The sequence below is a fragment of the Megascapheus bottae genome, chromosome 13 (genome assembly GCF_031878675.1).
Source record: "Megascapheus bottae isolate mThoBot1 chromosome 13, mThoBot2.hap1, whole genome shotgun sequence".
NCBI lineage: Eukaryota > Metazoa > Chordata > Mammalia > Rodentia > Geomyidae > Megascapheus > Megascapheus bottae.
In genome coordinates this window covers 44641671-44666028 of record NC_143521.1, presented here as the reverse complement: position 1 = coordinate 44666028, position 24358 = coordinate 44641671, and the positions used below count along the sequence as shown (strand labels likewise).

Sequence of the window (24358 nt, the reverse complement as noted above, 5' to 3'; positions counted from 1 at the left end):
TGAATGTCAACTGTTCCATTTTAATACTTTTTTCATATATTTTTATTGGAATTAATAGAAGTGTTACATTATATTCACCAGATAAAAGGTGCATTACTTCATAAGCATTGATACCCTTTCTCATGTCTTGGTCCCCATTTCCCTCCCTCCACCCTTTCCCCTCATCTAAAATTAGACGTCAATAAGAATAATTTTTTTCTCCTCAATCTTCCACTGAAAGTGCTTTATTTTCTTTTAAAAATGCATTGTAAAGGTGATACACAGGGGGTTACAGTTACATTAATCAGGAATTGAGTACATATCCATTTGGACAATGTCACCCCCTCTCTCATTCTCTCTCAGTTTTTCCCTTCCCAACATCCCTCTCCCCAAAGTAACATAGTTCATTTCCAATAGAGTATCTGGTAGGTTGCACTACTGAATTGATTCACCCTTTGTCTCACAGTTTCTGTGCAAGCATCATTTTATAAAATCTTATGCACAGTTATTGAGCCCTTGTGATCATTGCCTCACAATAGAATGCTCCCCTTTGTTCTCACTGTGTCAATATTTATTTTGCTGCTTAATTTGTCATGTCTAGGTGTAATTATTTTTTTTTTACTAACCATTGGGTTTACTTGTAGATTTATAGGCACATTCCATTATTACAAATGAGGGAAAGCATACAGCCTAGGTTTTTTTGGGTCTGGCTTACATTGTTTAGTATAATTTTTTCAAGTCTTTCAAAGTTTTTATTGCATTATTTTTCCTGGAAGAAATTGAAAACCAGTGTTAAAAGGTGAATAAATGCTAGAATTTCCATAATGGAGGAGAACTCTGATAAAAACTATTTTTATCTTTCAGTATCCAATGGATTGCACCTAATTTTCCTCTTATCCACCCATCTATTAGCTCCCTCTTCCTTGGATGGTATCTATCATCTGGTGACTATACATTGATTATTTTACACAATGTCATTTCATATTCCCATCAAAGTCTGTTTCACCGTTGTTTCTTCCAATGGTTAACCTAACAATTGTATGCCTTCATATGTCTTTAAAAAAAACGTATAAATGATTTAATTAGTCTAGTCTCTTCTTGGTTTAGAACACTATTTTGCGAGGATAAATTCTGTTTGGGAGAACAAAAAGAGATCTCATGGAACTGAGGAATAGCTTTGCTTTGGGGTAGAATTTGTGAGTCCACAGCTTTCTGATCAACCCTGTGCTGCTCGGTAACCTCGTCTTTCTCTTGAAGGACAGAGGTCCAGGCACAAGTAGTAAGCCAGTTCCCAGCTGCTTCAAGAAAGCCACTCTCCTGTGTCTGTGACGCCCAGTGAGGACGCTAAGGACGGTCCCTAGAGCCATGCTGGCCCACAGCCTCTTCCCATGCCGACCCCAGGTCTTCTTGCCAGGCACATATTCAGTGGGGTATGATCTAGGCCGTCTTCGAATCTTCACCCCCAGGGTTCCATCATGCTTGTCACCACCAACTGGTTTTGTGACAGTCGTAAAAACCTTCTCTTTCTTTTTCTCTTCAACCTTGGACTTAGCAGCTGAATATTTCCTCTTGTCCATGGCTTTTCTGGAATACGTAACAGACCAGGAGTATCTGCCAATTCCTAGGACCTGTACCTGGTTTCAGCTGCAGTGGGCACCCCTTTCTTGGACTTTTTAGCCTTAGTGATAGCCTTCTTCTTCATCGCGCCATTGGCACCAGCCTTTTTGGCTACGGGTTTCTTCACTTTAATGTCTGGCCTTTTACCCCATCACCTTGCTAGATGGGAACTAGAACTTGTTTCCCGGCTTCCGGTCTATGTCATATGTCTACTTTTATCAATAGATATTGTACAGAATTTTTTAAAGATAATACAAGACAGAAGAATTAATCATATAGTCAATAGTTAAAATTTTCAAAGTTTACACAAAAATCACATATGCATTGAAGAAACACAGGCGATTTGAGAAAAGAGAAAACTAAAAAGCAAATTAATTTTTACACTATCTTTTATCTTTGCTCTTTGTTGATTTTATTTGAAAAATAAAATAAAAAAGGTCAGAGAAGTTTTTTTTTTTTCTTTGTATGTTTCTTCATCCAGGAAAAACAGTGAGGACATCTGTGCTTCAACCCATTTACTAAGTGTATTTGCATTTCAGTAATTCTTCCTCTATGTAAGAATAGTGTTAGTAATTCTAATTTCATCAATAGGCTGTCCTCTGATTTATAGAATGGAAGTGAGGGTTAACAAAAGCAAATGTCACGAAAACTCTATCAATTAGTATCCATATGCTTATTTTTATAAACATGAACGAGTGATATTTTTCAAACTAATAACTGTTCTTGGATTATATCCAAAATTATTTCAATTTGAGCAAAGTTTCCTAGTTTTATAACTGCTACTGGCTCTAGTGAGTGAATATCACTGACAACTTCTCAAATTTTTATTCTCTGTGACAGGTTATGGATTTTCTTCCCTCAAGAAATATACACAGAATAAATGCAAGTCAGCTGCTATATCACATACCTATTGTAATATCTTTATTAAAAACATATTACTAATTTATTAGTCATTTGGAATATCACTCTTACTCCTTATATATATATATATATTTAATATAAATTTAAGAAAGCTCAAAGTAATGAGATGAACCCAAAGAGTGTCTAAATAATAAACCAAACATTTTCATTTTGTGCAAATTATATTTGTACAATGAAAATGTTCCGTAAGTCTAAAGTCAAAGATCCATTTCCATGAATTGACATATATGTTTTCTATTTTATCGTGTCTCCAAATTTATTTATTTATTGACCTGGATCAATTATTCTCTCTTTGAAGATTAAAATGATTCTTTTTGTGTCTGCTTGAAGTTTTCATTAATTTGGATTATTTACTCAAATCAAGTAATAACAATACAAATGCCACCCATATTCTACTATCTAAGTAAATTTTATTGGAACTAGCATGGATAATTGGAATCCATATATATATATATGCATGAATGTTTGTGTGTGCACAATTTTTTCTCTTTTTATTGCTTGTTTCACGTGGCAGATTTCAGCAAGAGTGAAATGATTGAGCTAAATAATGCTCAAAAATTTTCCTCTTCCAGGATCTACCAAGTCAGGGTGTTAATGAGAACTGTGGGAGAGCAAGCACCTAAAATAGAGTCAGAAACAAGGCATGAGCCAAGAAGAGTGGCAGTTGGAAAAGTTTTATGAACAAAGACTTATATAGACTATAATTTAATTAGGAACTACCAGGAATGTTTGCAACAGTAAAATGTATGTGTCACAATGACATTTTCAGAAATAATATTACAAAATAAAATCAAGAAGTTGGAAATCACATGCAATCTATTTGATCATTGTGCTATTTCAAAACATTGGATTTTAGTAAAATAAGGTGTTCATATTAGATTTCAAATCTGGCCATGAATAAATATTATGTTACAAATATTATGATAACTAAGAATAAAAATAATTCTTAGTCTAAAAAATTAAACCACAAAATAATGGATGTTTTAGTAAATATTTTATTACCAGAATAGTTGGTATTAATTTTGAAGGGCTTCAGTCAGTGTTTCTAAATAATTTATCAGAAAGAAATGGTAAAGAGTGAGAGATAGAAAAGAAAGCATTTATAATTTGATATATACACATCTATAGGTATAAATATTATACTCAAGCCATACATTTCACACTTTTCCAAAGCCAAGTAGCAAAAATATATGGCCAGATTTAGTATGTTCAGAAATTCCAAATGATGGTGACAAAGCAATATGAATACTTCGGATATGTCTATCAAATCTATTTAGAATCTTTGTATGGTGCAAAGGGCAAACATTTGAACCCTATTTTCTTAGTTCTGTTTCTGTATTCAATGTAAACTAGCTTCAGTAAAAGAAATAGAATCTACAGGAGAACTAAAACACGTTAAAACCAATGTATATATATATATATAATTTTAAGTCTAATTCTACACACATATACAAAAGAAGTAACATTTCAAAGTACATTTGAAGATATCATTTATATATCATGGGTTAAATTCTGTCCTTACTGATTTATATTTGTCTCTAATCTCTGTTGCAATGTTAGCTCAACTCACACTCAACCCAAATCATTTGGGAACTAAGTGTTGTCTATGATTCATTTTCCTCACAGATATAGTATTCCCTGCTTTAGTTTTTTTCATTCTAAAATCTTAAGGTTTGTGGTTAATTTAAAAATATTATTTTTGTTGCTGGCTACTCTTGTACCTCCTAAAAATCCAGACAGGCTAGAAAATGGTCCATTTGTGGTTGTAGGTAGACACTAAAAAGAGGAAAGTGATGTTTTTATACATTCACTTCTCTATAAATATGATTTTCATCCTATGTCTAATTTCATATCTCCTCAAACTTAAACAATCTTAGCAGCAATGTTTTTAATTCTCTATCTTCTCTATCAAGTAAAAAAAAATTGCAGTTTCTTCATAAAATTATTTGTCATGGCCTTCTCTTCCAATTCCTCTACAATAACTTCTGCTCCTTTCTTCACTTCAGTATTTGTGTCTAGCAACAAATTTCACAATATGACCTTTCACCAGCTCCTATACTTCCTGTTTTGCCCATAGGTTTCCTTCAGCCAAAATATTATCTGCTCCTTTCTCACAACTGGGAATATTATTTCTTTAGATTTTAGTGAGATTTCAAAGATCACTGGAATAAAATTCTCTAGAATAAATTTTTGATGTTATAAACATTTAAGATACAACCTACCTGAAATCTAAGTCATATAATTTATATTAAACTTCATAAGATTCTTAAACAATTATTTATTCTAATTTTTCAAAGCTAGGCTACTGAGTTCAAAGTTTCACACTTGCTGGGCAATCATTCCATCAATGCAGTACACTCCCTCTCCAGAAAGTAAGTTTGTTTATTTACTTCCTTATTTGGTGATAATAGTGTTTGAAGGTAGGGTTTGATAGTCAGGCACTCTACTATTTCAGCCACACCCCATCCCTCATTTTGAGTTTTTGTCAGTTGTGGAGCTTGAACTCAGGGCTGGGCACTGTCCCTGAATCCTCTTTGTACTCAAGGCTAGATCTCACCACCTGAGCCACAGTATCATTTTGAGTAGTTAATTGGACATAAAATATTCTGCCCCAGCTGGCTTTGAATTGAAATCCTCAGATCTCAGCTTCCTGAGTAGTAAGGGTGAGAGCCAGTTTGGCTCAGTTTGATATTTTTTAATGCCCATATTTGTATAAACACATCTAACTATAACTTTTATACACTGGTAAATGAAACCAACAGGAATCAATCAATCCACACAAGAAAGGAATATGTAAAATCACTGGCAAATTTTCTTTTTATAAATCACTTTGGGTCTCCTATTCGTGCTTCCTTTGTACTTTAGAGTTTTATTGAAAAATATTTTTCCTCTTTATTCTCTATGAATATTCCACTACATAAATGTTACTACAATTTTTACTAAGGTGGCTACAACATAAGCTGAGTGTCTCATTTCCCCATCAATCCCAAACACCCAGTGGTCACTAGAGAATAAATTAATATTTGGATGTCTCACAGTCAAATCTATTGAATACACATCAAAATTATTTCACAACTTATCTCCAGCCTAAAATCTACTTCACTGATTTCTTCCTATTTTTAAGGTCACCCAGTCCTTCTTGTTTTTCAGGCAACTATCCTAGAGCACTGGTTGTTGTGTAATACAAATCTAGCTACTCAGTTATTCCCTTTAATATATGCAGTGACTCCAAAGAAATAAAAAATGAGGTCCATATTCATAAGCATACTGTGGATGATTATTATTTTTTTTTTTTGCCAGTCCTGGGCTTGAGCTCAGGGCCTGAGCACTGTCCTTGGACTTTCTCAAGGCTAGAGCTCTACCACTTGAGCCTCAGCACCACTTCTGGCTTTTTGCTATGTATGTGGTACCGAGGAATCGAACCCGGGTCTTCATGCATGCTAGGCAAGCACTTTTAACCACTAGGCCAAACTCCCGGCCCGATTATTTGTTTATATGCACCCTTCAAACATTCCTCCTGCTGTGCAGGGAACCAAAATGCCTAAGCCCTTGGGATGACAACAATGAATAGTTTTAAGGTCCTCAGATCCTAGTATTATTATCTTTTTTCACATTGTTTCAAATGCTCATTTCTTTTTAGTATCTGTTTTAACAATTATGTCCAGCTTATCCAAAATCTGGTGAGTTATCCCAGATCTTTTCAGATATACATTTCTTGGGTTTTTTGTATAAATAAAAGTTGTCTTACAAGTAATGGGAATTTAAAACACAAATATGCCTAAAAGTTGGTAAGTATTTATTTTATTCTAGGTAAACAGCATAACTGGGTGAAACATTTATCCATCGCATTTGTTCAACAAAAGACTCTAAAATAAATCTCAGATGAGCAAGATCTCATATCCTGTTGCTTCATATCAATTTGAGTCAGATTACATTTCATGAATGCTACTTATTCATCAGAAACTTGGTATTTTGGTTTTAGGTCTTTTGTAATGTATTTGTTATTTCTGTGATATGGGTAGAAGATTTAATAAAATGGGTATATAACTTCCTTCTAAAAATATAACAATCAGTGTTACCTCTTGGTAGTACTTGTTTGATTTTGAATATAGTGTGTGTGTGTGTGTGTGTGTGTGTGTGTGTGTGTGTGTAACTGGGGTAAGGCTTGGTCATTAGGCATGAGCGTTTTTGTTCAAGTCTGGTGCCCTGCCATTTGAGACACAGCTCTACTTCTGGCTTTTTATCTAACTAATTGGAGATAAGACTTTTCAGCCATGGATGGTTTTGAGCTTCAGCCCTCAGATCTCAGCCTCTTAAGGAGTTACATTCACAGGTTTTAGCCACTGAGACCAGGCTTGAAGATAATTTTCAAGCTAGATGGGGAAAATACCTTGAGGCTCATTTGGGAGTTAAAGCTAATACATTAATTATGATATTTGTTTTATTTCTATCCATGTTATAAGGGAAAATCCTAAGTGTAACTATGGGTGTCATTGATTCTGAGAAATTTAGTTCATTATAATTATTCTTTTTTAAGGATGATATAAATATAATGAAATTGAATGGCACTGTGGCTCAAGGGGTAGGGCGGTAGCCTTGAGCTGAAGAGCTCTGGGACAATGTCCAGGCCCACAGTTCAAGTCCCACAATGGACAAAAAACTTGAAATTAAATGTGTTCAAGATATCTCAGGAAATCAATTAAAACAGTATTTGAAACGGAGTAGGCTGAATCCTGTACCTCTGCCTTTAACAAATAAGAACTCTTCAGTAGTGGATGAAATAACTAGGCATTTAAAATTGCTCTTTCTTTAAGAATTGGACTCTGACATCTTTTCCTTTGACATATTTTAATTAAAAGCTAGTACTTTGGGTTGGGTCAGGAAAACACCGGTATCCTTATGTGTTTAATATATCTAAGACCAATCCTTTTACCTCCTGGATAACATGAATGAGTATTTAGGGAATATTATGGAAACTATGGAACTTTCTTGGGCTAAGTGTATGAAAATATTAAAGTAAAATTTAATTACATGGCAATAAATAAATGCTAAATAAAATCTTTGAATAACGCTAAGCAATAGAGAGCAAAAAAAGAAGTGAAAAGAGAAAAAGCAAGCAAAGCAAAGACTTTTCATTGCTTTCGAAGAATATCACACATTAAAACATATGCTTTCTCAATTCCACATGCAGCATTTCTTGCAAATCCGGAATATTTTCTTCTGAAAATGGTGCTAATATTCTTTAAACATGTGGATTGTGCTGATTTTATATTTGGAATAAAGCACAGCTCATGCAAAGTATTAAATGAATTATAGCTAGCTCAGTTGACTATGATTTCATGGAGTGCAAATGTACTTACAAGGAGTGTTATGACCTCTCGAGGGAGAGTCCACCAACGCTGAGAAAAGCAACTTTGAGCAAAAGAGCTCCCTGAGAAACATTAACCACTTTCTGCCTGGTTTTTAATAGGTCTGTGTGGGGAGGCACTTGCTTTACACAGGATCTTGATGTTTTGCTTTCATGAAAGCTTTGAGTCAGGAGTATAATGGTTTCATATTTGGGGAAATAGATGTATAAAGAGGATGGTAAACTATTAAAATGGGAGCATAAAATGAAAAGGACAAAAAAGGCATGCAGCTCATCAAATCCTTCTCAAATAACTCTCCTCCTATATGCTGTACCACTAACTGTCCTCTATTTTCACCAGCTCTCGGCTCTCTGGGCTGAAAAGATAAGAGCCCATTTCCTTGGGGGCATCAGTTCTTGTAACAGTTAATCAACCTCTAAACGCTGAGGCACTGAAGGGAAGGTGGCTGTCCATCTGGGAAGAATAATCTGTCGTACAAGAGGAATGGTTTCCCAGAGATACCTGGAAGTTTATTGATTTCAGGAAAATTGAAATCTTGGACGTTCGTGCTGTTTGTTCAGAGGAGTTTATCAAAGCACCCCGACCTTTCTCCCTCCATGTCTCACGGCAAGCGAGTGTCAGAGCTGTAGCATCTTGTGACAAGAAAAAAAAATACCACGTACAAGTTTCAAGAAGAATGATTGAAACTATATGGTTTGGAATTCAAAATAGTCCAAGAATCCTAGATTCATAGTATGCTTCTTGGCTTGCAGAGAATACAGCCTTGGTAAAATGAAGTTCAATCAATTCCATCTCAACCAAAGACTGGTTATAAGGTGAAAGCATCTCTCATCTCCAGCATCATCTTAAGTAAAAGTAAGAGGATCACAGCCAGACTTGCTGAGGCACAAAGTGAAACCTTACCTCAAAAATAGGTATTGTAAAAAGGGCTGGAGGCCTTTCTCAAGTGGTTAGAGCCCCTCCTATACATTTAATAACTACCTGAATCTCAAAGCCATGAGTTCAATGACTAGTACTGAAAAAAAAATACAGGGAAGAAAAAGAAAAGGATGAAATACATACCTTATATTCCATAAGAATTCCTAGGGGGGGGGTCTCTCCACGGAAGAAAATGTTTTTAAGAAGGGATCGATCCCAAATCTTTCCTCCTCCTCTCAATGGAAAAAGTTCAGTAGATGCATGTTTCATTTTGAATTACAGAATGCTAAGTATAATCAAGATACCTTTGGATATGGTTCATCTTTACTGGTAGCTTCTCCACCATTAGTTCATGCAATCACTGTGTTAACCTGTACTTAGAGGCATTTTTCTGGTTACTAGAAATCATTGGCTCTCTCATGGCAATTTATTTTCTCAATTTAGAAAATTCAAGTGTGATTTTCATCTCTTACACTGTACTGACTCCCACGGCTCAGATATCACAGAAGCTTTGTAAATAAAAACAGATTTTTGTTGCATGTAGGAAACTTGTTCTCCTGGGACAACATCACAGATGTAGAAAAATTCAGAGCCCTCCAGCTTCTCCCAAGAGAGTTGGCTCACACTTGGAGAGGACTTTCCAAGGCATAGGATGTTTTTGTAAATGGGTGCTTTTAATCTCTGCTTTTGCTTGCAGCTTCAAGCTTCAGTTTTTCTCTGACTACTGTAAATACTACTTGTACGACCACTGCTAGCAAGAAACACTATGGTGATGATATTGCATCATTTAACATTTTCCTGTAAATAATATTCACAAGAAAAGTTTATTGTGATTTTTCTGAATGGACTAATGCCTCCTGCTGGGGAGCTGGAAAATCTACATCATCCTCAACATGTCCTTTTATTCTTCACTTGGGAACTTGACCTAGAATTCTTTCTTTTTCCAGGTGCTGAGATACCTGAAGCATGCTGGGTCCTAGCACCACTGTTCATTGATGAATATGGGAAGATAATTAGTAGGATACAGAGACACATGAGAATAATGTGTTTTCTAGAAATCTTCCTCCGAACAATGACTCATAACCAAGATGGAAGTAACATTACTGGATGTTTGCGGGGGGAGGGGAAGGATTAAACGGAAATCATAATTGGAAAGTCAATATAATTTTCTTATATTGGCAAATCTTTTGAACATTTAGTATTTGCTCACAATACTCATGGTGTCATCTTTAATTCTTTATTCCCTTCCCCATTGTTTTATGTTCAGTCATGACACTCTAATGACATGTAGTAGGAATTCATGTAGTAGGGCTTCTTCTGCCTGCCTATTTTTTTTTTTACCATTTGTAAAATTTAACATTGGCTATTTAGTGTGTTTAAAACCATTCTTTTCTTTGTTTCTGAGAACAGGCTTCTGTCTGAATTTTCATCTTCTGAGCTCTCTTTTTATTCGGTTGGATTAGTTACTTTCCTTGCCAGGTCTCTTGGAAGCATCATCATCATCTGTGAGCTAACCAAGAAAGATAAGGTTTCTCTTTATTGTTCTTAAAAATATGTCCCGTTCCCTTCTGTAAATTACAATAAAAATATATAAAAAATATGTCACATACATCAGCCCACTAGCCACATACTTTCTATTCATTTATCTGTTGTATAAACTATTGCTTACTGTTATGTAATTCTTAGCAATGATATTAGTAGTAATTATTAGGTTCTCAACCTTAACTAAGCAACTTCAAACCAAGGCTTGATGAAAACCAAGCCTTTGTATTGAAGGTTTTTTGAACAACTCTGTCGTATTAATAAAGAAGAACAAATGGGAGAGAGCAAATTATTTTAAAAAAATAATATGGAAGTTTATCATAGAGTCTATATTCTTAAAATTTGGATGGTTCTGATGGTTTCATAAAATAAGAAAAATCTTAATATAATCATGAAAACATTTGTAATTTTTGAGATTTTTGAAAACTCTTTTAAAGTGCACTGTTCCTAAGGAGTTAAAATTTACTATCATAACATGTAGAAAAGACTGTACATATTTAGGTAAATAGAAATCTTAAATATATAAGATTTGTCTTTACTGAAAAAATGTTATATGAAATATTTCAAGCAGATTTTTTGATACTTCACAGAATTCTCATTTTTGCATATTTCATGAATATGTAATTTAGCCTTTGTTCACGGAAGAGAAATATTTGTGGAATCTAGCTATTCTTTGACTGGATATGATTTAGAGAAAATTCTTGCTGGTTTTTTCTCCAGTGCTTTCTTATATGGGAGCTGCTTTCTTATTACATAGTCAATAAATCCTGCTTGACATAATAAAATTATTTCTCTCTAAAGTCTGCCTTCTCTACCTCAATATATTGCATTCTTCAGGATGCTCTGAGATCAACCTCTACAGGCCTGACTATTTCATGCTTCTGATTTTCTGCCTTATTTTTAAGAGACATGTTCTTCTTTCCATACTTTAAACTGCTGCATAGAAACAGAAATTAGAATGAGTTAAAACTATGAAATCAATCCTATAGTTAGATACTAATAAATCAATAGTCACATGCAAACATTTTTTATAAAAATTGACTAAAGTGAGAAGTTTAAAGAATGGGTGATGTATCTGAAAACAGATTTTCATTATCATAATCTGAAAGAACTGAAAATAAACCTAAACTCATAAGGAATCAAACAACTCAGTAACTGGGCACATGAAATGAATAGAGTCCTTGAGAGAAGTGTAAATAGACAATAATTACAAAAAGCACTGTTCAATATCCTTGGCCATAAAGATAAAATAAATCAATATGACACAGATTCACTTCACCACAGTCAGAATTGTTGCTGTCAAGAATCCAAACAACAATAAATGCTGGAGAGAATGCAGGAAAGTATATACTCTGCTTTTGCTATTTTGTCTTCAGAGGCGATTGGCCTTTTACCTTCAAGGGAGAATACTCATATATGAAATGGATTTGTAGCAGTGCTTTCAGGAACCTTCAAGGTTTTTTTTTCTGGAGATAGCTTCTTGTCTTATTTCACCCATTTAATTATTTTTTCAAATTTCATCTTCTTAAGAACAACTACTCATAGTCTCTTGTTTACTACTTCACCTTGCTACAGCAAGTTGTTCCCTGTTGTGTGCTGGATTATACTTATTTTCTATACTTTTATTGTTTTCCCCATAGTCTTAAAGTACAAAAACATTTTAGACAATCTATAAAACTATTTTTTTCATTCTAATTTTTAGTTCTTCACCATTAAATTTAAATCCATATGGGCAAAGACTTTTGTTTTATGCCAGAACACTAAGTATGACAATATTGGACATCTGAAAAATATTCTACGAATATTGAAAAAAATGAAAAGGGTAAGGGGAAAGAGAAAGATGGGAAGGTATTTAAAAGAAGGAAGGAAGGAGAATAGAAAGAAGAAATTAGGAAATAAAGAAAAGGACAAGATGAAGGAAAGAATGTGTATGAAAGAGAAGTCATAAAAGAGGAGGAATAGACAGAACAAACTGGAAAACAATAGGCACATACTAATTCTTCTTTCTCTGTAGAGTCAATAAATGAATTTCAGTTTAGTACAGTAAGAATTTCATATCACCATAATTTAGTGAATAATGTATTTATAATTATTTAGAGTTACTAAGTGCTCAATATATAAGTAAGTAATATGAGCATCCTCAGTTAAAAAAATTGTAGGATATGGTAACATAACTATTTCCAAGAAAAGCTATAAATAAGAGTTGGAATAGTGTATTCTGGAAATGCTATATTGCATAATACACACAACACTTTCATGTTGCTTTCAGTTAAAAATGCACAATGTGACATGCAAAATCGTGGTGAAGGAACCAGTTACAAGATAAATGCAATGATTATGTGAAAGATATATAGGTATAAAAGCTAAAACTAGTTAGGAGATAGTGTTAAGGAGAGCAGAATGAAAGAAAAGGAATAAATGCTTCTCTGTAGGATAAAGCATGGTTTTTCAGAATGAGCAAATTGAGAATCTTCATTATCACAACAATTATTATATTATTTTATACTACTATAGGTGAGCAGAAAGATCAAAATGCAATCCAGTAATGAAATCAAACCTATCAGCAGATATGACAGAAAGAAACTATAAAGTCAGCTTTCTAGCCATAGAGAGTTCACACACACACACACACACACACACACACACACACACACACACGCACGCACGCACCAAAGTATGAGGAAGGAATTTAAAATCTTATAAGATCAAAATTCTTATCAAATGTAACCTAGGAAGAATTATGATGATTAAAAATTTCCCATATGAATACTGGGGTAGAATTCTAGGATCACACAATGTTCTATAGAATCAAAGGATTAAGGTCACAATGAAAATAAATAATAAAAAGATGTTGAGCTTATTTGAGATACAGCAGTCCTTGAAAAGTTCAACTGGCATTACTAATAACTTGTATGATATAACAGGTATCTATTGACTACATTGTATATAAATAGTCATCCTATGAATGTAGGAATAGTGTCTTTTTTGATGCTTTTCCCCCACATTTTAGCTCTGTTCTTGGCAGTAACAGACCACTAATAAATCATTTTCCAATTGCAGGAGCATGGAATGAATGGAAAAGCTACTAACAGGCCAAATTCTGGAATCAGATAGAAATAATTTTGAGTCCCTGTTCTCCATGCATGAACTAGTTGCAAAAGTGATTATATTTTCTAAGCTTCTATTTTCTCATATGAAAAATGGGAATGATAATAGCTGTGCCACACAAAGTTGTTGGCATTTATAAATAATCATCAGTTAGTACTAACAACACTTAGCATAGTGGATAGCATGTAGCGGGAGTTCAGTATATGTTAATAATAATAATTATATACCTGGTACTCCTCCACGTAAATCTTGAGCTACAAATAAATTTAAATTTTCAAGGCCATGTGCTTAGTAAACCCAACGATAAAACCTTCTAACAAAGTCAACTCAGCTTCAAACCTATCATTAAATGTTTTTTAAAATATTTTCCTTTGAATTGTCAGTTTCACTCTTTCAGTTTTTCCTCATAATTCTTTCTCAAGAAATGTGCCCATTTAGTAAAATGCTTATGATTAAAAGTTTGTGCCCTATCCTTCCTGCTACAAAATACGAAATGATGGCTAGTTATTATTTATATATTTTCATCAGAGATTATGATGTAATTTTACTTGGACAAGAATTATATTCAGTAAAATTTACTTAAGTATGAAATATTTTACCAGCGTAAAGGGCAAGTTTTACTTGGAAGGGTTCTGAGCTATAGGTATTGCGAGTTGTACCTTTAACTCTTTGGGCAAGTTTCATAATCACAATCAACTTACAAGTAAATAATGGGGTGAAATTTGCTTTGCAGATAATTCTCACATATCTGCACAGTTTTTTTAATAACTCCTGGAGGAGAACTTAAGAAAAAATTTAGTAACCCACAGAGATCTAAATATGTGACTGCAAGACTCTCGGGGAGTAGTAGAACACTTAAGATGTGAGGCCTGACGGGGATATTGTACCATTAGGAAAATGATTTTACAGGGGATGTGTTAGAAACTAGTCCCAATTGTCCTTTCTAGTTTTCCTTCCTGGCTGTCATGAGATGAGCATATCCTCCAGAGTCATGGGACATAGTATGTGTTGTACTGATAACCAAAGGTTTTGAATTGAAATCCCTATTTACAACTGCTTAATAAAAATAATAGTAATTAAAAAAAATCACCTACCTCTGTTTCAGTTGATAATCCCAAATATTTTGTTAAAGTTCTAGTAATCTAATCTTTCTGTTCAGACCAACGTTTAATTTATCCTGGTAGTTATAGACTCTAAACCAAATGAATATAGCATTTGTATTGTTTTGTTAATAGCTGTAGATCATAGCTAACTGTGTGTGTGTGTGTGTGTGTGTGTGTGTGTGTGTGTGTGTGTGTGTTTGCTTTTGTGTGTGAACTGCTGCTTGAATTCAGGGACTGGGCTCTGTACCCTAGCTTTTTTCACACAAAAGTGACACTCACCCTTTAATTACTGCTTCCCCGCTTCTTCCTCTTCCTCCTCCTCCTCCTACTGCTCCTCCTCCTCCTCCTCTTCTTCTTCTTCCTCCTCTTCTTCTTCTTCCTCCTCTTCTTCTTCTTCCTCCTCCTCTTCCTCTTCTTCTTTCCTCTTCCTCTTCTTCCTCTTCCCCTTCCCCTTCCCCTTCTTCTTCTTCTTTTTCTTCTTCTTCTTCTTCTTTTTCTTCTTCTTCTTCTTCTTCTTCTTCTTCTTCTTCTTCTTCCCCTTCCTCCTCCTCCTCCTCCTCCTCCTCCTCCTCCTCCTCCTCCTCCTCCTCCTCCTCCTCCTCCTCCTCCTCTTCTTCTTCTTCTTCTTCTTCTTCTTCTTCTTCTTCTTCTTCTTCTTCTTCTTCTTCTTCCTCCTCCTCCTCCTCCTCCTCTTCTTCTTTCTCTTCTTCTTCTTCCTCCTCTTCTTCTTCTTCCTCCTCCTCTTCCTATTCTTCTTCTTTCCTCTTCCTCTTCTTCCTCTTCCTCTTCCCCTTCTTCTTCTTCTTCTTCTTCTTCTTCTTCTTCTTCTTCTTCTTCTTCTTCTTCTTCTTCTTCTTCTTCTTCTTCTTTTCTTCTTCTTCTTCTTCTTCTTCTTCTTCTTCTTCTTCTTCTTCTTCTTCTTCTTCCTCTTCCTCTTCCTCTTCCTCTTCCTCCTCCTCCTCCTCCTCCTCCTCCTCCTCCTCTTCGTTTCCTTCTTATCCTTCTTTTTTTATTTGGCTAATTGGAGATAAAAGTTTTATGGACTTTTCTACTCAGGCTAATTTCAAAAAACATTATCCTTAGATATCAGCCTCCTGAATATCCAGAATTACATGTGACCCACCTATACCTGGCTGACATTTTGGAATCTTTTTTTATTTGCAGTTGTGAGGCTTGAACTCAGGGCCTAGGAGCTGTCCCTGAACTGTTTTGCTCAAGGCTAGTGTTTGAGCAATACTGCTTGTTTTCTGGTAGTTAGATAAGAGTCACACAGACTTTTCTAACTGAGCTAGTTTTGAACCATAATCCTCAGATCTCAACTTTCTGAGTAGCTAGGATTATAAGCATGAGCCACCTACACCCAGCATGGAGTCTTGTGATTACTACAACTGAATATCTGCAGAGAAACTAGTGTATCATTATCCCTTTAAATAAATTCAAGTTCAGTACTATTGAATTCAGTAATACTGGGCAAGATTAATAAGGTCACTCATATGTTTTTTCAGAAATTTGATATTCAAATTGTTTCAATAAAAACAGAGAAATGTCAGTTTTAGCATTTCATCATATATTTTCTTGATTATTACACAGCTCAAGGTTAGAGCTCTTCATAACACAGACAAATAAAAGAGAAATCCTACATTTTCTTGCTGGTCTAATAAATAAAACAGCTGACTAAAAACCTGGAATATTTTAAATTTTTATATCTTAATCATATCAACTTGTCTATGCATTGAATATAAATTGTTACCTTGAATTCCTTATTCAATATTCTTTAAAAATGTTTATTGTCAGAGTAATAGAGGGGTTACAGTTACATTCACCAGATAGTAGGTGCATTACTTCTCACCCCTTCTCATGTTTTTGTCCTCATTTCCCTCCTCCCAGCCCCTTCCAATCATCTTGTTTTCTCCCTTTCCTATTTCAAATAATCTAATAAATGTACATACAATATACCAGGTAACAAAGTCAGATACAGTAACAATATGAGATTAACCAAACAGCAAAAACATGAGAAGAGAAATAACATAGTACATTAAGAAGAACAATCACACAACATAAAGGTCTTGTTTCTATATTCTAGAGATCCTTGCATGTACTCTCATCCTATATGACCTTATGTACTTAAATTTTGTGCTATTGTAATCCTTTGCTAGGAGAATCCTAGATGTGTACTAATTATTACAAATGAGAGTAACCATAGAGCCTATAGCCTATGGTTTACTTCACTTAATATGAGATAGTACTAAATTAAATGTTTGATACACTACACTGAAAATGTCAGCATCTATGCATATTTCTCATGTAGGATAGTGTGTTTGTCTCTGTGGGTACAGAATTCAGAAAGAAAATGAGAAAGAAAACAGTTTTATTAAAATGTTTACAGTTTATAAAATCTATGGATTGAAGACTTCTTGGGAACATGAAATTGAATTGCATAATATATGCAAATTCTTTTAGCCTCCTTGAAAGAAATATACAAAGTGGAAAACTAATTATTGAAAGAGTTATGATTTTCATACAACCAGTTTTTAAGAGTAAATTGCTTTCCCTCCAACAAGACTGCAATAAAAAGCCAATATTTAAATATAAATCAGACACTAAATTTCTAAGATTAACCTTCTCAGAATCCAAGTTAAATTTTTTTAACTTGGATTGAAAATAATCAGACAAGAAATCTACTGTATGCTTTTACTTAACATATTAAACAAATTTTAGCAACAGAAGATGGAAATTTTTGTTAAGCAGTCCCTTGGATACAGTTCTATTTTTAAGTTAGTTGAAAAGTACATACATGTAGTCAATGTGTTTGTCAATCACTATGAAAATGTTATGCGTAGTTTGCATCAGTGTTTCACTGAATGGAAACTATATAAGTTCTTATTCTATGGTGAGTTCATAAGTCGATTCCTAAACAAATCTCATGTCTCTCAAAGTAGTGTGGCTGAACAGACACTTCATTGTTGCTCTTGGTGATGTTTTTACTGAAATGTACAAGAATTGCTGGTAGAAATTTGCCTGACTAGAACATTTATTAAAGTTTAGAGCATTAGCCAGTCAATATATTAATTGTATTTCCAAAATTCTGCTGGAAGGTTCCCAGTATATTTACTACCATTTTTATGAGATTTAATAATATATTACCAATGAAAGAATTTCATTCTGATGTATACATAGGTATACATTATATATTTTGAGAAGTTCACCCATGTATTAAGGTTTTCTAAAAGTCTTTCCTCTTCATTCCTCTTTTCTATTGTATTTTATTTTCAGGATAATGTATAGTGGGATTACAGGTACATTTGTCAGGTAATGGGTGCATTACATCTTGAACCTTGATACACCCCTTCTCATGTTTTTGTCCTACTTTCCCTTCCCCAATCCCCTCCAAATCATGTTCCTTTTCCCCTTCCCTTCCTTATTTCAAATAAACAATTATGTATATACATTATACCAGGTAACAAAGTCAGATAGAGTAACCATGAGATTAATTATAAATGGAAAAAAAGAAAAAAGAAATAACAGTACATTAAGAACAATTGCAAAGATAATCCATATGTTAGAGATCGTTTCATTAAGTCTCATACTGTATGACTGACCATATGTGAGCTATTGTGATCCTCTTCTAGGAAAAACCAAGATTTGTACTAATTATTACAAATGAGGGGAACCAGGGAGCCTATGTTCCTTTGGGTCTGGCTTACTTCACTAAATATATTTTTTTCCAAGTCTTTCCATTTCCATATGAATGGGGTGATCTCATTCTTTCTGATGGCAGAATAGCTTTCCATTGTGTATCACATCTTCTTGATCCAATCCTCTACTGAGGGGCATCTGATTTAGTTCCATATCTTTGCTATGGTAAATAGTGCTGCAATGAACATCGTCATGCTAAATGGCTTTAGTATGTCCTTGTTTCTGTACATTTGGGTAAATCCCCAGGAGTGGGATTGCTGGGTCATGGGGGAGCTCTATGTTTAGTCTTTTGCAAAAATGTCTCTAAATATCATTGAATATCCACTGGAGGGAAGATGTGAATCAATATGTTAATCAAATAGAGTAAATTCTCAATTAGTAATGTAATAGATTCCTTTGAAACTGTTCTAGTAAATGTTACAGTTGACTAAAATTTGTATGTGAAAATAATTAAGAGAAACAGGACCATATACTAATAGAAAAAAAGATCACTTATATGCTAACATTCCATGTGTCATTCACTTACTGAATATATATCAATTACAAAACCATGATGCATATTAATATTTTCAGAGGCACTAAAGAAATAAATGAGTGTGTGGCAAGGCTATATTCACTTTCTTAATGGAAAAATATCTATGTTCAAAGTTTATAATCCATACTGTTGCAAGTTATGTACTTTAGAGTTGCTTTTTGAGCATAAATCGAGTATAACAGTATGTAGTCATTAACTTACTTCTGTCTGTCGACACCGAATACATTATAATCTTGAGAGATGACATTCTTCATTCCAGCTACATATCATCAGTCCCTACCACAAAGTAGCCTCTCATTACATTTTGTGAAAGAAAGAAGCTCCTTTCCATTCAGTAATTATCATTCTCGTTAATGTCAAGGACTCTTGATATAGCATCTCTACATCTTGATAATTATTGTTTGGTTGCAAAATCAGATGATTTGTAGTGATCTGTCTTAGCCTTATATTCTTGTTTATGGTTTCATTTTACCTACATTGTGATAAAACATGATCGTGAAAGAATTATGAGCTCCCAGTCTAATAGGTACTGAGCTAAAGTTTCATTGACATTATGTAATTTATTTTAGCCAACAACCATGACTTTTCTATCTCTTGTGTATATATATAATTTACTAATTCCTACAGTAATGTGTCATCTAGGCAAACCATAATTCCGGCTGGGAGGTATTCATAACAGGGCAGGTATTTAAGAAAGAACTCATACTAGGGAGATTGATAATACAGAAAAAAAAATCCTTAAAGCAATGGCTCATTCCTTTTTTTTTTTTTTCTTTTGCCGGTCCTGGGCTTGAGCTAAGGGCCTGAGCACTCTCCTTGGACTTTCTCAAGACTAGAGCTCTACCACTTGAGCCTCAGCACCACTTTCAGCTTTTTTTCTGTGTATGTGGTACCAAGCAATCGAACCCGGGTCTTTGTGCAAGCTAGGCAAGCACTCTACCACTAGGCCAAACTCCCGGCCCAGCAATGGCTCATTTTAAGAATATCAGTTCGAATTGGGGCAAAGTTTCATGACACGGGTACATTAAACTAGCAATAAAAATGCTAGTTATAATTAATATTCACCCTGCTCTTGTTATGTCTTAAAACTGGAGCTAGCCCTTAACTTACAAATAACTGAAATTCAACAACTGCCAAGTTAGAAAAACAGTTCCTCAGTAGCAAATGAACCACTCTTTTCAGAGTTCCATCCTATTACTTTAGTGACACATTTGCATGTTTACCTCTTCTTCTTGGCTTCCTGCTTTAGACTTGTCATTTTAGGCATTGTTGTCTCAGTCTTTTTAGGCTGCTCTCCATAGAAGCAATATTTCTGAGTCAGTGGAAAACAGGAATACCAACATTCATGCTGAATGAAGGATAGCTTCTAGGAGCTGAGAGCAGGATGCAGATGATAGGACTTTAGGAAAATGGACGTCTAATCCCTACAACTACAAGGAATTATACCTTGGTGACTACAAGAATGAGCATGGGTGTAGATTTTCTTCTTTTCATAGCCTCTTAGGTGGGAGACTGGTTATGTCTGTCACTTCACATTTGGTTCCTTGATACCTTCATGCTCACTTCTTATCTAAATGACTCAATCTGTTTTAATTTGATACATGTAATTTCTAAAAATTCTTCATCAGTCTATTGTCTAGTTATAAACAAGGTAGGAAATATATAGTGTTGAGTAAAGCAGAGTAGATATCACCTGATCTTGGGAATAGGACTACCTCCATTTTTATTCAAACTCCCCCATTTCCCAGTGACCAGATTTAAATCAAACGTCCAAATTACTATGACTCTCCAATTTCTTTCTTACTAAGTTGTGTCAGGTTTGTCCCTCATGCTAGTATTGCTGTCACAATACTCAAACACTCCCTTTGGAATAATTGATGCCTCTCTTTGGCTGGGTTGTTCTTCTATTTCTGCAAAGGCTTATCTCATCAATGAGATCTCAGTCAAATCCTGCATTTTCCCACATTCCTTACCACCTTAGAATCCCAGTTCCCTATTATAATGAATAATTACCTTTTAAAATATCCTCTGACACTTAAAGAGAGACTTCTCTGAAGAGGAAATAAGAATGGTCTATAGACACATGAAGAAATGCTCGACATCTCTGTTCATAAAAAGAAATGCAAATCAAAACAACTCTGAGGTTCTCCTTTGTCAGTTAGAATGGCCTTTATCAAGCAATCTAATAACAACAGATGCTGGCCGGGATGTGGCCAGGAGGGATCACTACTACCCTGTTGATGGGAGTGCAAACTCGCTTGACCATTATGGAATACAGTATGGCAGTTCCTCAAAAGACTAAACATAGAGCTCCCCTATGATCCAGCAATTCCACTACTTGGCATTTACCCAATAGTCCAGAAATCAGGACATACTAAATCCACTAGGACAACGATGTTCATTGCAGCACTATTTACCATAGTAAAGACATGGAAGAAAACCAGATGACCCTAAGTAGATAATTGGATCAAGAAGATATGTTACCTATAAACAATGGAATTCTATGCTGCCATCAGAAAGAATGACATCACCCCATTTGTAAGGAAATGGAAAGACTTGGAAAAAAAATATGAAGTGAAGGAAGCCAGACCCAAAGGACCGTAGGCCCCCTGGTTTCCCTCATTCCTAATAATTAGTACACATCTAGGACTCTTCTAGCAGAGGATTACTATAGGGCAAAACCTAAGTACATTAAGTCATACAGGATGAAACTAAATGAATGGATCTCTAGGATATGGAAACAAGAGCTTTATCTTGTGTGATTATTCTTCATAATGTACTATGTTATTTCTTTTCTCTTTTTTTGCTCTTTGGTTAATCTTATATTGTTACTGTATCTGACTTTGTTACCTGGTATATTGTGTATACATTTATTTGATTACTTAAAATAGGAAAGGGAAGGAGGGGAAACAAGATGATTGGGAGGTGGTGAGAGGAGGGAAATAGGTACAAAAACATGAGGAGTATCAGTGTGTGAGAAGTTATACACCTACTATTTGGCGAATGTAACTGTAACCCCTCTATCCATTACTCTGACAATAAAAATTTAAAAAAACAAAAAATACCTTCTGACAAATGCAATGGAAACAAATTTGCTTGTGCACTGGGGAAACATTGTTTTGTCTTTGTGATCATATTTCTATCCCCTGTTTTTGTTCACTTTACCATGCTTTAGGGAGTGTTAGCAATTAAAATCTCACCTCTAGGTGTAAACTGTTCATACCTTTAGCAGACCACTGGGAGATGAATAAACTTGTTCTTCATGTATGATTCCAGAGAAGTGCAGCGATACTGCCAGCTGCGCTAAACAGTAGCCATTCAATAAAATATATGACATGTACCTATCTGAAAAATTTGGTAGCTTTCTCTTTTCCATGAAAATTGAGGTTTGAGAGCGGTAGCTGAATTTTATTAGGAAAAACAAGTACCACTAACAATTGCATCAGGTTTGTACAATTTCATAACTCTGAAATAGAAATTGGACTTATTAAAAGGTACTGAAGCAGACCTATGTTTTCTTTCAGTTTAAAGACTTTGCAGTGATAAAAATTATTGGTAAATTGATTGGGTTAAAATGATAATTATCTGGTACAGGAGTAATTGCCAAGATTTAACTAATTTGAGTACTCTAGCAAAGAAGAGGTAGCTGCAGGCTAAAAAAATTGGCTTTTGCAAGTTCTATGGTACACGAATAATTATTCCAAGAAACAAATGAAGTCTTATTTATTGGCAGTAGGACATAGATCCTCGGTGATCACCGGTGAAAAAGGAAACTGTGAAATTAATTTGAAGGAAGCAAAGCTGCGGTCCATCCAGCAGAGCCGTTCTTTGAATTTCAGCTGGCATTTAGGCAAGTTATTATCGCCTCAGGCCCTTTGAACACTGCCGCCTGTACTCAGTTTTCACAATGGTTTTCTTGTCAGATATTTCATGTGGACTATGCATTGATCTATAATATGTGATGGGAGTTACTTTCAGTCACGTGTAATGGTTAGTCTATCAGTTGAGAGAGAACTGTTTAAAAAATATGTTCCTACTGATGAAAATTCTCCTGCACCTGTATTTATCTTATGTCCAGATAAGAAAATTATTTAAAAGAGCTTTGACTAATAGTTGCTTTTTGTTTTGGAGGTTTCTAGAAAAGAAAAAAGCAGTCCCACTAAGAAGGTTATAAGCATGCTGACATTGTCAGAGAAGGGAAAAAATATAAAATGTCAAGTTGTTCTAGCACAAAGAAATAAAAAACATTTTCTTTTCTCTTTAGCCCTTTCCTTTAGAATTTTGTAGAGTACACATACTTCATTTTAGTATCATATTTAAACTAGTTATATAAATTATGGCAGTAGAGAATCATAGAGCATAATATGGTGTTTGTCCATTACAGGGAGTATTTATTTCCCACCTTGAACAACACGGAATGATATATATATACACATATATAAACACAAACATATATAACATGTATATATGCATATATATTTTATATATGTGTATATATATATATGCGCACACCGTGATACGATAAACTATAGAGGACTCACATATTGAGGCCAAAGAAGGATATGCATAAAAGTAGTCCTCAATCACTATGTACAGATGATCATATGAAATGATATTTTATGAAATGCACTCTAAGAAATGAAGAGACTTTATTTAGTTTCCATTGTTGCTACTTTTTTTCTTTTCCTTTTACTTCGTTTATTTGTTTGCATTTGGAAGAGGGCATAGAAAAGGTGGAGCTAGGCTGAACAAATACCAGAGTCCTACTGACTAGATACTATGTGAAGAATCACCTGGATATTGTGGGTGAAGACAGGAGGGAAAAATCAGAAGAGGATGACAGAAGAGGAAACAGGGCTCAAAAAGCATTGTACTCATTTCCTCATTACCTGATTCATGCAACTACAAACTTCTATATATGAACTCTACAATAACAATTAGAAAAACAGAAAAAAATGATTTCTTGTTACTGAAGTGTCACCACTCTCTGAGAACCTGAGTGTAGATATACAAGGTCTGTTTGCTTGAGTATGTAGGAGCCGATGCTAAGCTGTAACTAATTTTAAGAGCTCCAGCAAATACCTTGAAAAGATTAATGTCCTCTTCATACAGTGAACTTCTTTTCATTCACCATATGTTGTTGTTTGTGTTGAGTTCTCTGTTTGTAACTATGTGAAACACATTTATTGTTATTTTTCTCATAATCACAGTACAATTCTAAGATCTGTAAAGTACTCACCAATATTGCTACAATTATTTCCCTCAATTATCTCTTCTTCCTGATGTATCAGATTCATAGTATCCAAAGTGAACATAATATATATATATATATATTTAGGTATTCATTCCTCAATATTTTAATTTTAATCTCATACCTGATATCGTTCTCTATTCTTCAATTCAAGAGAAATAGTATTCTGCATCTCTTCTGAAATACATGAAGCGCTACTTTTTTTTTTGCCAGTGCTCAGGGCCTGAGCACTGTCCTTGGACTTTCTCAAGGCTAGAGCTCTACCACTTGAGCCTCAGCACTACTTCTGGCTTTTTTCTATGTATGTGGCATGGAGGAA

General features: G+C 34.6%; 1 pseudogene; it reads right to left on the bottom strand.

Annotated features, from left to right (window-relative positions):
* Nucleotides 1-1082: 1082 nt before the first annotated feature.
* LOC150055901 (large ribosomal subunit protein eL6 pseudogene) lies at nt 1083-22125 on the bottom strand (annotated as a pseudogene).
* Nucleotides 22126-24358: the final 2233 nt, after the last annotated feature.